General features: G+C 41.9%; 1 protein-coding gene across 3 annotated transcripts in view; it reads left to right on the forward strand.

The window, feature by feature from the left end:
• Positions 1 to 16803: 16803 nt before the first annotated feature.
• Positions 16804 to 17153, forward strand: part of LYPD6 (LY6/PLAUR domain containing 6) — a 36566-nt gene continuing 36216 nt past the window's right edge. For all 3 annotated transcript variants that reach the window (XM_027721047.2, XM_027721050.2, XM_027721049.2), the window contains exon 1: positions 16804 to 17148. The gene's annotated coding sequence lies outside the window, so the exon portion shown is untranslated. The remainder of the gene's footprint in view (positions 17149 to 17153) is intronic.

Below are 17153 nucleotides of genomic sequence, written 5' to 3' on the forward strand. Positions count from 1 at the left end.
TGGAACAGCCGCAGTTTCTCTGGGCAACCTGTTGACATCATAATTATTAACTATTTATTTAATGCTAATTTAGTGTTAATCTTCACCTGCATGCTCAGCCCTGAGTCTGTTGGAAGCACATCTCCAACACTTCCCCCACAACATCTTCCTTTCCAACAGCTCAGAGCAGCCTCTTTTTACTGTGTCCCAGACTGCCTGAGGTGGTTTGGAGACCTGTTATTAATCTTTCCTCGGAGAAGCAGCTTCCCTTAATAGCTGAAATGGAGCCTAAATGCCATCCAGGGTATCTCTTGCTCATCTGACCTGTCTGTGCTGTCTCGTGGCCTCATCCCAGACCATCCCACCACCACCCCACGTGCTGGTGTCGGACTGATAAAGGCTCCAGAACTGGCAAAGAAACACAAAGTCTTCCCTTTTGTACCTCATTTTCACGTGCTGAGGGATTATTTCTATTTTTTATCATTTTTTTCCCTTGTGATGAACCTTGCAGGAACCTTTGAAACCCACCAGAACTGTTTTAGGGTGTGACTTTTGGGCTCTGTGGGCTCTTATTTCCCCCATATCACAGGCCATATATGACAACAAGAATCGTGGCACACGTGGGTTTTATTCTGCTTTTTTTTTTTTTTGTTTCCTGACCAAAAGCTGGAGGCAAAACATCCATCAAGGAGGGAAGAATTTATGTGGGGCCTTAGGCTAAAAACTCTCAGGTTTCCTTCTCACTTGCAAAGTGAAGCAAAAAGATCCATCTGACAAAAAAAACAACCAACACCCAAACTTCAGAAAATAAACTGTGGGTGAGTGTTGTGCAGGAAAATTGCTTTGTAGGCAAAAAAATTTCCATTTTTGGTTTATTCTCATGACTTGCTTTGGTTTTTAACAGGAAGTGCCTCCACGGGTAAAATAATACATTAAAGCAGAATGATTTTTGTATCCCATTTGTTTCTCCAAACTGCAAGTTTTATTTTGGATTTATTTTTCGTGCCACTGCCTTTTATGAGATTTTGTTAGTTATTTATTTGTCCCTTTAGCCAGATTACGCAATATACCTGTACCAGAGGTCATTTGATATACAATAATTTAATATGTACAATTTTATATAGCCTTGTCTGACACTGATGCCCTCCAGAATGAGCTGTTTAAACCCCTGATACTTCCTAGGATTAACCAGTAATTAGTCCTCTGAAAAAGCTTTGCTCATCCCAAAGATTTGGGGGAAAAAATACAGATATTAGTGTGTTTTAAATGTTTGAGTAATTCTAATTATTCTCCTGCAGTTCCACCATGTAATTCTCTCTATATTTGGCCTCCTGTAAAATACATATTTATTGTGTCAGAGGGGTGCTGGGGATGTATTAGAAGGCACCAAGTCTGGTTTAATTAAGTTAAATGTTCCTGTAATTTTAAGTTATCGATGTTAACAATGTTTAAAAGGTTAACAAACGATAATGTCAAAATGTTGATAATATATATAATGTTATACACCATATATAAGTATATATAATTACATATAAATATATAGGTATAAATATATACATATATGTATACATATAAATAGATATATGTAAATATATACATATAGAATTACTTGGAAAGTAACAATAAATAAATAAATAAATAAATATGTTAACATTTGTAATAAATGTTAATGTAATTAAACCAGGGGCTACAATAAGCTAGACATTTGTCATCCCAGCCAGTTTTGTGTAACCCTGAAATGAGGCTTCTCATGGCAATATAAATTTAATTTCTGGGACCCTGAAGTACCAAAACGTCCTTTCCAAACTGGAAAAGGGAGAGAGTGGCCAAATTTCTTCTCACTTTTAGTATCAAACAGGCTCCTCAGGGTCAGATTTTGAAGCTGCTACTTCAAAATACTTTTAAGAGTATTTTACAATACCCTTCAAAACCTGCCCCCCCAAAAATTATCCAAGCCAACTTTTCCAGCCTGGTAAATCAACGAGCGAAGCTTGAAAGTCTTACCCACAGAGAACAAAAAAAAAAAAATCCAAATAATTCCTATTGCAGGGAAGATCCCTGTGGTTTTATTGCTGCCAGGGGTGCATTAAGGAGCAGATTTTTGAGGGGTTGAAGCATCTGACTAATCCTGGCTGGATTCAAAGGGAAGGACCAGCAGGAACACGCTTTTCTCAGCTCAGATAAAGCCACAGCAATTTGTCTCACGTGAAAAGCTGCTTTGCTGGGTTTTTTTTGTGCCCCTCCCTCTCATGAGCTGCTTGTCACCGGCCTTAAAGCAGGAACAGGAGTTTCACCCAAAAATCCATGAAAACTGCTGGCAGGGATCTCTCACGGGCTCATTTTTGGTTTTTTCTTCTTTTTTTTTTCTGTTCTGGGTGTTTTAACTGAAGGTTATAATTAACATATAACTGATGTTATAACTGACGGTTATAACTGACATATAATAAGGTTATAATTGATATATAATAAGTTTATAACTGATAAATAACTGATGTTATAACTGAAGGTTATAACTGATATATAACAAGGTTATAATTGATATATAACTGATGTTATAACTGAAGGTTATAACTGATATATAAGTTTATAACTGATATATAACTGATGTTATAACTGATATATAATAAGGTTATAATTGATATATAATTTATATATAACTGATGTTATAACTGAAGGTTATAGCTGATATATAATAAGGTTATAACTGATATATAACTGATGTTATAACTGAAGGTTATAGCTGATATATAATAAGGTTATAATTGATATATAACTGATGTTATAACTGAAGGTTATAGCTGATATATAATAAGGTTATAATTGATATATAACTGATGTTATAACTGAAGGTTATAGCTGATATATAATAAGGTTATAATTGATATATAACTGATGTTATAACTGAAGGTTATAGCTGATATATAATAAGGTTATAATTAATATATAACTGATGTTATAACTGAAGGTTATAGCTGATATATAATAAGGTTATAATTGATATTATATATCAGCTATAACCTTCAGTTATATATCAATTATAACCTTATTATATATCAGCTGTAACCTTCAGTTATATATCAATTATAACCTTATTATATATCAGCTGTAACCTTCAGTTATATATCAATTATAACCTTATTATATATCAGCTATAACCTTCAGTTATATAAGATTATAATTGATATATAACTGATGTTATAACTGAAGGTTATAGCTGATATATAATAAGGTTATAATTGATGTATAACTGAAGGTTATAACTGATATATAACAAAGTTTTAATTGATATCTAACTGATGTTATAGCTGAAGGTCATAACGTGGGTGATGTGGGAGCTCTGAGATGGTCCTGAGGGACAGGGGAGCCCATTGACCAGCCTGGAAAAGTTGGCTTGGATAATTTTGGGGGCAGGTTTTGAAGGGTATTGTAAAATACAGACTTCAAAATCTGACCCTGAAGAGCCTGTTTGATACTAAAAGCGAGAAGAACTTGGGCCACCTCCTCCCTTTTCCAGTTTGGAAAGGATGTTTTGGTACTTCAGTGTCCCAGAAATTAAATTTATAATGCCATGAGAAGCCTCATTTCAGGGTTACACAAAACCGACTGGGATGACAAACATGTCCAATTTATTGTAGTCCCTGGGTTAATTATATTAACATTTATTAACATTATAAACATTATTTATTTATATACTACTTTTATAAATTTATAAATATATATTTGTAATATATATTATTAACATTATAAACATTATTTGTATACTACTTTTATATATTTATAAATATATATTTATATTATATATTATCAGCATTTTAACATTATTATGTATTAACCTTTTAAACACCATTTATTAACCTTTTAAACATTATTATTTATTAACCTTTTAACATTATCATTTATTAATACTTTTAACATTATTATTTATTAACCTTGTAACATTATCATTTATTAATACTTTTTAACATTGTTAACATCGATAACTTAAAATTAGAGGAACATTTAATTGTTAATTAAACCAGGCTTGGCGCCTTCTAATACATTCCCAGCACCCCTCTGGCACAATAAATATGTATTTTACAGGAGGCCAAATAAAGACAAATATAGAATTACATGGTGGAACCGCAGGAGAATAATTAGAATTCCTAAAACATTTCAAAACACACTAATTTCTGTATTTTTTCCCCCAACTCTTTGCGATGGCAAAGCACCTAAATGTGAAATGCAGCCTCCTCTGGAGCTCTTAAGTGCACAGTAATTACATCAAATTTGCTCAACTCTTCCCCCTATCCCTTGAAATCTAAGAGAGGGGGAATGTGCAGTTGGACATTAAGATTGATAGAACCCTCGATAGGCCGGAGCAGCTCAATAGCTCTGTGTTCCCTCCCTGGATTCCTTCAGTATTCCCATTGTTCCCTTCAACTTGATAAATGCAAGGAGATAGTGCAAATGCAAGGCTGGGCTGTTCCGTTCCTGTGGAGGGGACGGGGTTTTGCCCGGTGAAAATTCACATTTTGGGTTCTGGTTATGACCCCGAGCGACGCGACGTTCATCCTCCGGTGTTTGTTTTTATGCTCTGATGCCTTTTAAAAACCCAAACGTTGCTCCTTGTTAGGAGGGGTTGATCCCAAGGCTGCTGATTTCCAGAAGTGCTGTAACCCAAGCGTTTGGGCACTGATATGGGGCAACAATGGTGTTATTCATGCTGGGCTTCAGAGATTGGAAATGAGTGATTACAGGGGCTGCACTGCTGCCTTTGAGAAAATGGGGGCTGTGCTCCCTTCCATATTTATTTTGGGGGGGAAAAATAGCATTTTTCGTTCCCCAGGCAGATTTGTTAAACAATTTCCTAGTGCTGAAAATCAGATGCAGGAATACATCTGATATATCTAATAATATACAGGGCCAAAATGCTGGTTTTGAGGATCTGATCTAAGCTGCATATTGGTGATAATACTTTGTGCTTCTAAACAGCTTTTCCCCCAACCCCTTCCTGTTTGAGGTCTGATTCTCTGGGATGTCAAAGCTAAAAGTGATGGTTTCACTCTGGATGGAGACTTGAGTACCAGGGCACCACGACTTCCCTCCTGCTGTGGGTTTGGAATTCAGGCTGAATCCTGAAGGTGTGAAATGACCCACCTCTGTTTCCCAAGATTCAACAAATGACATCAAATTCATCAAAACAAGGTACTCTTCCTCAAAACCAGTACTTCATCACTTACTGGAGAGAGATGACCGAAGTCACAGAGCCCTAAAGTAGGTTTTTCCAGAAGCATTTTAGAGCTGGTACTGTAGGAAAAATCTCATTGAAAATAATGATTTTAGATTTTTCAGCTTTTTCTTGGCCTCTTTCTGGGGCTAAAACAATAGAACCACACAATGGTTTGGGTTGGAAGGGACATTAAAGATCATTGTACTCCATCCCTGCCATGGGCAGGGACACCTTCCAGCAGCCCAGGGTGCTCCAAGCCCCATCCAACCTGGCCTTGGACACTTCCAGGGATCCAGGGGCAGCCACAGCTTCTCTGGGCAACCTGGGCCAGGGCCTCCCCACCCTCCCAGCCAGGATTCCTTCCAATATCTCATCTATCTCTCTGGCAGTGGGAAGCCATTCCCTGTGTCCTGTCCCTCCATCCCTTGTCCCCAGTCCCTCTCCAGCTCTCCTGGAGCCCCTTTAGGCCCTGCAAGGGGCTCCAAGGTATCCCTGGATCCTTCTCTTGTCCAGGTGACCCCCCCAGCTCTCCCAGCCTGGCTCCAGAGCAGAGGGGCTCCAGCCCTTGGAGAACCTTCCTGGCCTCCTCTGGCTCCATCTCCAATTCCATGTGGCTTTGAGCCATCTCAGACAGTGCTGAGCATGTTCAGTCTGGTTTGGTCCTGCCCAATTTTGCTCATGTTCCCTTCAGACCCTTCTCTCCAGCAGAGTTTTCCCATGTTCTCCACACATCCTGTACCTGCCCAGGCCCATGTGCACACACCTGATGAGCTGAGTTTTGCTGGGCTGGGCTTTGGTTTTGCTCCTGTTCAGGTGTCACTGATCTCCCACAACTTCACGTGTATGGAAGAGATAAAATTCCCTTACAACCATTAAGAGAATTTTCCAGAATTTATGACCAGTAAGCCATTTTCCACGGAGAAAATGGCTTTTATAACCATTGCCATCCAAAATATCAACCTGGATGTGAACTATTGTTCACAGTCAGGATAACGTAGGATTTATCTGTGGCAGGTGGTGTAAAATTCATGGAGCAAACTCCAGGCATTTGTCTTGTCTTGTGCCTTTTCTCCCCTCCGACTTATTTAAAAATAATTTTTATTTGTTTTAAGCAAACTCTCGTGGATTACTGTGTTCATTATTTAAAATCTATATTTAAAATCAATGTTAACTCTCTAAAATCGATGTTTAAAATCAGTCTTCATTATTTAAAGTAGATATTTAACTTGAATATTCATTATTTACAATCTATAAAGAAGGGCTTTGGGCTCCAGGTAGCTCTGGCTCTACATGAAGTGGCCCATGTAGAGAATTTTGGCTACTTGGGAAGGCAAAATATGGATGCAGGTGCATTCAGAAATATCATAGAACTCTTTACAGAGGTGCAGAAGAGCAAAGTGTGAGTTTATATGATAAGTTAAAGATTAGCAGTGGTAAAACAAGTGCTGCAGAAAAACAGAGGAGCCAGAGAAATACAGGCTTGGGTTTTCAGGAGACACTTGAGTGTTGAACATTATGAACCACTGTGAAGAGAATTAAGCCCTGAATTTGGAATTCCACTTGGAATAAAGCAGATTCAGTGCCTGTATAGCAGCAAACTAAATGTGGTAAAAGATTCACCATCTGTGCTTAGAACAAAAAACCAGAAGGAAATAGTCCAAGTCAACAGAAATGTTGTTGAAATGCTGCTGGAGAGGGGCAGGACCATGACAAGGCTCCCCAAATCACAGCCAGGACAGTGGAACCGTGGCTTTTGTATGAGTTGGACCTGGAGGAGAAAAGACCTGGTGATCTGGACTGGGGGGTAAAATAACATCTCTGGAAGCAGCTGAGCCCCTAAACCAACACTCTGGTTTAAGCCCAGGGTGAAGCTTTGGTGTCTGTCTTGCTAAAGCTGAGAAAAGGTGGGGAACCTTGTCTTCTTCACTCCACTACTTGGAAAAAATGACCTCAGATCTGTACAGACAAGCCTTGGAGAGGGCACAGTTCTGACCCATTGCCACGGCTATTCCCAAATTTTCAGGTGTTTCAAAATAGCAGAGGATGATTCCCAAGAGGAGAGGACCTGCCTACAGGAGAATTCAGGGCTGGGGACTTTCTGCAGCTCTGAACAAAAGCAGCTCTGAGGGTTTTACACAGAGGCTGGGCTCCAAATCAAGGTGCTGTGAGGGGAAAGAATCTGATGATTAAATAACTTTCCACAGGGGCAACAAATTCCCTTCTGTATTCAGGTTTGGGGCTCAAACACCTGGAAGAAGAGAAGAGCCTAAACACTTTCCCCATACAATTCCTTGCCACAGGAGCTGCTGTTTGTGTTCAGTTAAAACCAGGTTTGCACAGGATCTGGCTTTACAGAAAGGTGCTTTGGTCAGAGCCTGATTTATACTATAAAGGGAAGAAAAAAAACCTGTGCTGACAGTTCGTTGGCAAAAATCTTAATGAGAGGATTTTTGGAGCTCGTTCTTTTCACCACTCATTAAAATCTTCACCCATAAATCAGTTCAGACAGCATCAGACTGATGGAAGGATTTGGGATGTGCAAATGCAGCACGTGCAGTCGGTCTGCAAGTGTGAGGGCAATGTGACATTAGCAGTGACATGTTTGGTTGTGGGACAGCCTCTCCCTCTCTTAAAATACCCCTCAACTCGTAGTCCACAGGAATGGGATTCATTCTCATATTTAGAATGAGTACTTTCATAATTTTCTCCATTAATATAACATCTCCCTTGCCATTAATCATCTTCCCTTAGCAAAACATGCTCTTGGAGGAATTTTGTTTCATGTTCCCCTCCTCCCCAGTTTCTGCTATTAATCTTAAAGACAGTCATCTCTTCCCAGCTTTTCAGATTAACAAGATAAATTATTCACTAATGTGTTGGAAAAACAAGTCAGAACTCCCAAACACTATCTGGAGTGTCCTGTGCCCTTGGAAAGGGTCGGGGGCAGCTGCTCCCTGTAAAGTTTTGTACCGTCCAAGCAGTGAGAAATGGAGCAGATGTTCCTCCTGGTGCTGTTTGCAGAGGGTGTTCCAGAGGGGTGCTGGTGTCTGAATGCAGGGAATACCTGTGGTCAGCTTGCCAGTAGGTGCAACTGGTGTTATGGATCTGAAGAAGACTCAGAGAGGTAGAAATGGAGGCAACTCTGCTCCCTGTGCTCCTCAGCTCCTCCTGACCTGGACTGGAAGATGGACCTCTACTGAGGGCATGGAAAGCTCTTCCTATTTTTCCCTGCCCTCTCTGTTAGGATTTTACTCCTGTCTAGTTTGAGTGGTTTTTGCTGCATTGGGATGTTCACTTGAAGGCCAGGTTGGACAGGGCTTGGAGCAACCTGGTCTAGTGGAAGGTGTCCCTGCCCATGGAATGAGATCTTAAAGGTCCCTCCCAACCCAAACCAGTCTGGGATTCTGTTGTGAACAGGCTGAATAGATGGTCCCCTGTCAACCTTTAGGGAACTTGCCCTTTCATTCTGTCAGAAAATGTCTGTGGGTTGAACAGCTCCCACCCATCAGACCTTTCCCTGAAGGTCATGAGCTCTGAGCTCTGTTCTTTCTTGTTTCTCTCTTTGATGCTTTTCCTTCTCTGCTGGTTCAGCCTCTGTGTCTCTCTCTGTTCCCCTCCTGGTCCTGTCCTGCCCTCTCCTAAAGTGCCAATGTGGGAGGATGTGGGTGTCTCCAGGGCAGAAGGCTCTGGGAAGCAGGACAGGGGTGGGCAGAGGTAGAAGACAGGGAAAAGCAGGAGGAAGAGTCTGTGTGAGGCTGAAGGCAACAGGGAAGCACTGGAGGGTCCTGTATGAGCTACAAAATCATGAGAACCTTTCTCCCCTTCCAGCTGGGGGTCCAGATATCCCTCTGATGAGCCTGTTCCCGTTGCCAGCTGGACTGAATCCTGGTCCAAAACTATGTTGGAAACATGGAATGGTTTGGGTTGGAAGGGACCTTAAAGCCCATCCCATTCTACCCCCTGCCATGGGCAGGGACACCTTCCACTAGCCCAGGATGCTCCAACCTGGCCTTGGACACTTCCAGGGATCCAGGGGCAGCCACAGCTTCTCTGGGCAACCTGGGCCAGGGCCTCCCCACCCTCATCACAAGCATTTTAAATATAAATATATATATATATATATATATATATATTTTCAAGCATGTGAGGAGCCCAACTGAATCCAATTCCCATTTTGGGGCTGGACCATGGTAGGTGAGCTGGGGAGCTTCATGGCCATGAATGAGGCATTCCCATTCCTTGGTATTCCCAGTGCTGAGCCTGTTTGCCAGAGCATTCATTATCCTTGAACAGGCAAGTTTTTAGCCATTATGTTTTCTGTGAAACTAAGTCATCTGGGTGATGAAGATTTCTGGGATGAAAATAGTCCAGACAAGATCGGTTTCCACTGTGCTATTTTAAGAACAGAATCAGTCAAGTGACAGCTAATGAGCTTGAAACAATGCCAAAAAAAAATTATCAACAGAAAAAAAAAAAAAGTGTAAAAAGGCTTTAACTCCCACTGGTTTCATTTCCAGTGAAGCAATTTATCATATGCAGTGTTGGATACTCGTAATCAGGATTCAAAGAAAAAAAGAATTAAATGAAGAAACACAAGAGCACATTTAAAATTTTTCAAGGCATGTGAGTATTCCAGTGACAAAAATCTTTGGAAAGCAGCCCTTGAGCAGCCTGACTGCAACCAGGGATGGGGAAAGGGCTGGATTTCAGCTGAGTTCTGCAGTTTGGGAGCGTTCGTGTGTTGCCCAGTTACTATCGGGGAGCGTTTGTGGGAGATCTCATCTCACATTCCTCCCTGCTCGCTGTGGATCCCTGTCTCTCCCAGGTGAGGGAATTTATCTTTGCACTGATGCAATTTTTTACAGCTCCTCTGGTTTCTGAGCAGGAGCAGACAGCTCGGCTCCGGGGCTGGGAGCACAAATGGTTACTGGGAAGTAAACAGAGAGGAGGAGTTGTGTTTGTCCTTCAGGTTCCTTACAGATCCTTCCAAATATTGCCTGTTCACCCACCAGGAAAGAAGATTCCCAGGTAAAGTTGTAATCCCATGAATCAGTTTTAAGATTCCCTAGAAATTTCTATTATTTAATATAAAAATGTAAAGTTAGTGTTATATTACAGATATCATTTATATATGTTTATGATATGATATGATCTTATATATATATATACAAGGGGCTGGAATTATGGGACAAGGGGGAATGACTTCCCACTGCCAGAGGGCAGGGATAGATGGGATATTGGGAAGGAATTGCTGGCTGGGAGGGTGGGGAGGCCCTGGCACAGGTTGCCCAGAGAAGCTGTGGCTGCCCCTGGATCCCTGGAAGTGTCCAAGGCCGGGTTGGACTGGGCTTGGAGCAACCTGGGCTGGTGGAAGGTGTCCCTGCCCATGGCAGGAGGTGGGAAAAAATGATCCTTAATTTCCCTTCCAACCCAGACCATTCTGGGATTCCATGACTCTGTGATCATCTGAACAAGATTCCAAATAATTTCTGATATTTGTAACGTTTTAACAGTTGGATCCTTGATTAAGTACCAGGGAAACACCTCTGTTTAAATCCTCACTCACCCACGTCCCCAAGTGCCACATCCACGTGGCTTTTCAATTCCTCGGGGATGGTGAATCCACCACCTCAGGATCATCAACACTGGATTTGTATCGACGTGCACAGCACTGTAAATAACCAGAAACTCTCTCCTCAGCCCCAAAAGATGCTACAGAGTGGGAGGAAAATCTAGCTGGGCTTTCCTAGCTCTGTCACAGCCTCTCTTCTCAGTGACTTTTAGGCTCCCTCACCAGCTCACCGCTGGATCCAATCTGTCCAGACCATCTTTGCATTCGAATTCCCAAAGTTTCTCTCCTCCTCTCTCCTAAAGATTCCTTTTAGGCGGCTTGGGAGCAGCTTAAAAGACAGTTAGGAAAACAAAGATGTGATCTTGGAGTGACACCTCCTAACGAGACCTCTCAGGCTCCCAAACTTTCTCGTTCATGTGCCCCAAATGCAGACTTCCAAAATGACAAAAAGATTTCCTCTCCTGGCCCAGAAATAGTCTGTGCTTGGAGTATAACACGTTGTCTCCATCTTCTTGGCTCCTTCCCAAAGCAGCTTCTCTTGGCATGCTGCACTTGATGGGAATGTTACTGTAGGAAGAACAAAGTGCTTTTTTTTTTTTCCAAAGGAAATAATAAATCTGCTGTGGGCTTTCAAAGCAAACTGACATAATCAGACAGGGAGGTTTTTATTTTATTTTTTAAGAATGTAGGAGGAACACAGGTGTCATTTTGGACCATTAGCATCTGAGCTATAAAGACATGCAAAGTATTTCCCAATGGCTTTTCCTCCTTCTTTTGTTTATTTTCTTTCTTTTTTTTTTTAAATTAAACCCAAAGCTTTTTTTCATCCTGTGTATTAAACATGGCAACACCACGGTTCTGCCAAATTGCCAGTATGGTTTTCTGAGCAACTACAGCTGGATATTTAATTTTCTTTTTTAAATTGGCTTGTCATTTCGCCACTTAATATTTCATCTCCTTGATGTAAAACCCCAAATAAAATATCCATCTGTAAAATCAAAATATACAACAGGCAATATGGTTTGCTTGCTGACTTCAGATATCAACTAAAAGATACCTAAAGAGGGACAAAACCCAAGATGTTCTTGATAATTAAAAAAAATATTAATATGTTGATGGAATTTAATTATGGGGAAAATAGACATATTTGTTGTTTTATTTTTTCATAGAACCATGGAATGGTTTGGGTTGGAAGGGAAACTGAGGATCATTTTTTCCCACCCCCTGCCACAGTCAGGAACACCTTCCACTATCCCAGGTTGCTCCAGCCTGGCCTTGGACACTTCCAGGGATCCAGGGGCAGCCACAGCTGCTGTTGACACTGAATGAATTTTAGTGCTGTAACATTTCACTTCCAGGTGTGAAGAGCAAAAAAAGCAAGAAATCCTCTAAAGCTGCAAACAAACAAAAAAATCCTCCAGAGTTTTCCTGTGTTTCCATTTTTCTGAGGAGTGGATGGAGCTCAGAGCTCTGGGATTCATTTCCAACTTTCCCTCCCGACTGCAACGAAGTTCCACAAAGCCTCCAACCAAACCTCTCATTAGTCTCATTATTAGTTTTCACTCTGTTAAATACAGCAGTGGTGCTACTCCCAGTTAATAAGAGGCAGTCAGGGTCCCTTTCATGCCTGTCACTTGTCTCCCTGCTCTTTGCAACACAAAAATAGCTGGTGGGGGAAAAAAATTAACCCCCTTTTTGCTCCACTAACTCTCTATTTTTGTGCTTTCTTTCATGGTTCTCTGCTTTTTGCGGCTGCTGCTGATCCAGAAGTGCTCCTTCATCCAGCAAAAAGCCTCACAACTGGAGTTCCTACTCGGGGCCTGCCTCTGGAATTCCCTTCCTGGCTCAGAGTCTCAGGAAAAACACGCAGTAAGTTGTTTGCTGGAATATGGGGATGGGCTGAAACTGCAGTTTATAAATTGTGGGGTGTGTTGTTAAAACATCCCACACAACCCTCAGTACCTCCAACCATCCAACCCGGCCTTGAACCCTTCCAGGGATGTGGCAGCTTTCTTGGGCAACCTGGAATTTCTCCATGCCTTTGAAACATTCCTACTTTTCCCCCTCCTCCAATTTTCCTTCGCCTGCCCATCTTTCTAATTCCATTATTTCCTATAATGTCTTCTTATTAATTTGATGTATTATTTTTTTAAAATTAAACTAGAAATACATTTTTTTTTCTATTAAGCCAGTCCCTCTCAAAGGGATGTCCAAAAGGAATAATGTCTGAGAGTTTTGAAAATTAAGGAATGCTGAACTGATATGAAATCCTTTTATTTTGGAGATTGCTTTGGTGGTTGGGGTGTTAAACTGGACGGAATGAAAACTTATAATTGATTAGATTTTTCACTCTCTTCAAGTGATCCTTAATCCAGGAAGTCTGAAGTCAAATGAAGGGTACAGGAATTCCCAGTATCTCCTGTTCTTCATAAAGTGCTGTGATTTAATAATGTGTTTCCAGTTTTACTACTGGGAAAGTAGTTTCCAAGTGCTGGAGAGCAGGAACACCACAGATTTTTACTTTCATTCCCTCTGTAGGACTGGAAAATTCAGTCTTAATTTAGACTTCAGGCTCTGCGTATCTGCTGAACATTATTAAATGTTGTTAATTATGTCACTAATTCCATGTGAAACCAAGGATTGTTTGGGCATGTAGGAACCCAAACCTTCCATTTGCAATAGGACTATAAACCACCAATAGCTTGGAATATGTCTCCAAGGTGTGTTGTCATTGAGTCTCCCACTAAATGAGTGAATTTGGAAGAATTTTGGAGCTTAAAACTTTCAAAACTCAATATTTTTGGTCGTGTTTCTTTGATGGAAATTCTAATGTCCTTGACATTGATTTTGGAGCTCTTTTTTGCTACCTGGGTCACGTGGAGCTTCTCATCCACCAACACCCCCAAGTCCTTCTTTTCAGAACTACTCCAACATCCAGCCCCAATTCCACAGGCCCAAAGGTTAATGATTTAGGTTTTGCCTTCCAAAATCTTGGTTTAATCCAGGAGGTTATTGAAAATCAGAGACATAAATGGGACCAAAACTGGCAGAAGGCTCTCAAAGGAGGACATAACAACATTTAATTTAGGCAGATGTTATATTTGATGCTGTGGGGAACTATAAATAGTTATGCTTAATAGGAGAGTTACTGTTCTGAGACACAGATGCCAAGCCCAGCCTTGGGCCTGGACTAGTCTAGGTCATGATGGACACAGGGAATGAAATGACAGTCCCGGTTTAGCTCTTTTCCCAGTGTTTATGGGGAATTTGAGGAATCCTTTCTAGCAGTGCTGAGCAGCTGCTGCTTGTACAAGAATCAGCTTTCATCTCCCCCAGCCATGAACCGATGGTTCATCAACCACTGCAAGCAAGAGATGAATAAAAGCAAGAAATGAATAAAAGCCATTGAATGCTGGCACAGAAGCCAAGGGCTGCACTGGAGATACTGTTAAATACTAATGGGTTTCATGTCTGGCCAATTAGGAAGTGTCTGAAGATGTGTGAAAATCTAAATCTATTTTTATATTGTGCCCAAAGGCAGAGCCTCAGCATTTATGGCCCCCAAAATCCCTGAAGGAACAGATGCCAGTCACTCATTCACCATAAGGGTCTGCTCACAACAGAGCTGGTGTTGCCCTCTGTGAACATTAATTCTTTCATGTAATATTTTAAATTAATGAATTAATAACAGCTATTAATAGCTGGGCTTTGATGCTTTGGGATTCCCCAGGTTGGCTTGGCTGAGACACCAGAGCACTCACTGAGCTGTTGGGGTTTAATTGCTGCTCAGGACCTGCCTCCAGTATCACATGTCAGGGCTCAGACTCTCAGCAAAGGGATGCACGTGATGCCTGGATCCTCCTCAGGAGGAGAAAGAAATGCCTTTCACAATACATTACACAGCTTTTTTTACGCTTGACATCAATTATTTCATTAATCCTCCACTCTGTATGGGACTCTTAAAACGCTTTACAATTTGTTTCAGAGCTGACATAATTTTATGAGTTGTTTTAACAATGGGTTTGACACACAAAGGGTTTGAAATAACTCTGTACATGCACACACAGGCAGGGAGGTGTTCCCTGCTCTGGGTACCAGTGGAGAGAACTGGAATAAATTCACTCATCTAAACCCCTGAAAATCAGACATTTTGACCTCATAATCTCCCTACAGGAACACAGGGCTTTTGTAGCCTTCCCAAGACTTACAGCCCTTCTAATCCTCGCACTGTGTTGGGATTTCTTGCCTGTCTTGTCAAACTTTTCATTCCCCTGATGTCATCTCACAGCTCTGTTGCTCCTTTTCTCTTCTCTAAGCTCCTTGTTTGGGTATCATTGATTCATTGGGATGATTCACCAGCACTGAAAGCACCAAACAGGTCATTCTGTTCCTATTAATGGTATTTGTGGGGACAAACGTGGAAATCATTAGATATGTGTAATTAAATCCTGTATGTCAGGTAAGGGTTTTTTAGTCTGATGGATGATTTGAGCAGAGTGAGGAGCTCTGTCCCAGGCTGTCCACCCTCTGTTGGCAATGCTCAGTGTCTGTTCCACTCTTCTAACCATGTTTTCTGCCCTGAAAAGGAGATTTCTTTCTCTACTCATTAATTTTTGGGGTAAGGCTGGCTACCACCTCCATCCAGAGAGGATCACTGCGGCCACTCGATGCGATCCAGGGAGATGCCCCTCCTTAAACTAAAAGAGGAGAGATTTAGATTAGATATTGGGAAGAAATTCCTGGCTGTGAGGGTGGGGAGGCCCTGGCACAGGTTACCCAGAGAAGCTGTGGCTGCCCCTGGATCCCTGGAACTGTCCAAGGCCAGGTTGGACGGGGCTTGGAGCAACCTGGGCTGGTGGAAGGTGTCCCTGCCCATGGCAGGGGGTGGAACAAAATGATCCTTAATTTCCCTTCCCTTCCAACCCATTCTGTGATTCCATGATTCCTGGCCCAAGCAATTCCCTGTCTCTATCTGAGGCTGCCACAGCTTCCTCCTCACACAGAATTCCCAGCTCCTGCTCTCTCCATCCCAGTGCTGCCTGCTCAGCACAGAGTTCTTGTCCTCCACACCCAGCCCTGACTAAGTTCTTACACCCAGATCTGGGACCTGCCTTTCAGCTCATGGTCCAGCACCACCCCCAGCTCTGGTCCTGCAGCAGGACAAGGACAGGGATCAAGTCCTGCCCATGCCAGGGTTTGTTCCTCAGTCCCTTAAAGGTTTTCCCAAATCTCTTTATTCATTGCCTGCTCTTCTAGACCATTTCCCTCTTTCCCAGTCACTTTCCAAGTGCTCCTCCAGCCTTTATGTGACTTTTGGGATGCAAAAGGAGGTCTGCCCTTGACCCTGAGTTAGGGCTCAATTACACAGTATTTTTCAGGCAAAACCCTAAGGAATCTTTAAAATTAATATTTATACCTTAGTAACCCTAAGAGAAAAATACGGACTTCTCCAAGAGGCTGTGTAGGTTAAAAAAAAAAGGCAATTAATTCAAGAATTCTGACTTTGCAACCTTTACAGTAAGAGTGGTTGTATCAACAGAGCAACTCTTAGAAAGTTAAATTATACCAAGAGTCTACACGTGGCAGTGCTCAAAACCCAGAGGACAAAAACACCTTTGGCCATGTCAGAGAACTGTTTGAGCGAGCTTGTTATTTTATAGATGCTGTTCCCATAATCACTGCAAGAGGAAGCAGGAGCAGCACGGAGCAGGAAAGACCTGCCGGAGCCCCTGCCCCTGATTTGTGTGCTGGGAGAGCAGTGGGAATGGGAGACAGGTTGTGTAGCTTCTCCCAAGAGCATTCCTGCCTTTATTAGCAGCTTCCAACTGGCAGCCAGAGCTGATTTAATAGTAATGCTTTTTTTTTTATGAATCGTTGCTTAGACTGTTTTGAATACTTTCTGCATGACTAATTAACGACCCGAAATGATTTAAATTGCGCTGTTAAAACTTCAGGGCGTGCGAAACAAACGGCTCTTCTTCAATATTTTATCTAATCTCGGCAGTCGCGGGGACTTGGGGGGGTATCGCTCGTTATCTAAAAGCCACTTAAGTGAGCTAAAATGTGATGTCATGTTCTCTAAATACACGGAGGTATTTGTGCTCAGTCTGCCGAGACGCAGCCGTGACTGCGCTGTGATAAACCTAATTACGGCCTTTTAAACGATAACAAAACCCGCTGGAAACTGGCAGGAGATGAAAACCTGCAGCCTCGTACGCGCAGTTTTGCTTGGGTAAAGCGTTCTGTAACATTATGCCGGGATAAACCGGAGTGATTCATCGCTGCAAAGACACTCCCAGCCTGGAGCAGGGAGTTGGAACTCGCTCGCCGGTGACCCTCGGGAAGAGCGGCATCAGCCCCGCCGAGCGGGAAAGCTGCTGGGAATAAGGTAAC

This window comes from Pipra filicauda, unplaced genomic scaffold (assembly GCF_003945595.2).
Source record: "Pipra filicauda isolate LSUMZ 115617 unplaced genomic scaffold, ASM394559v2 scaffold152_size1767362_pilon, whole genome shotgun sequence".
NCBI lineage: Eukaryota > Metazoa > Chordata > Aves > Passeriformes > Pipridae > Pipra > Pipra filicauda.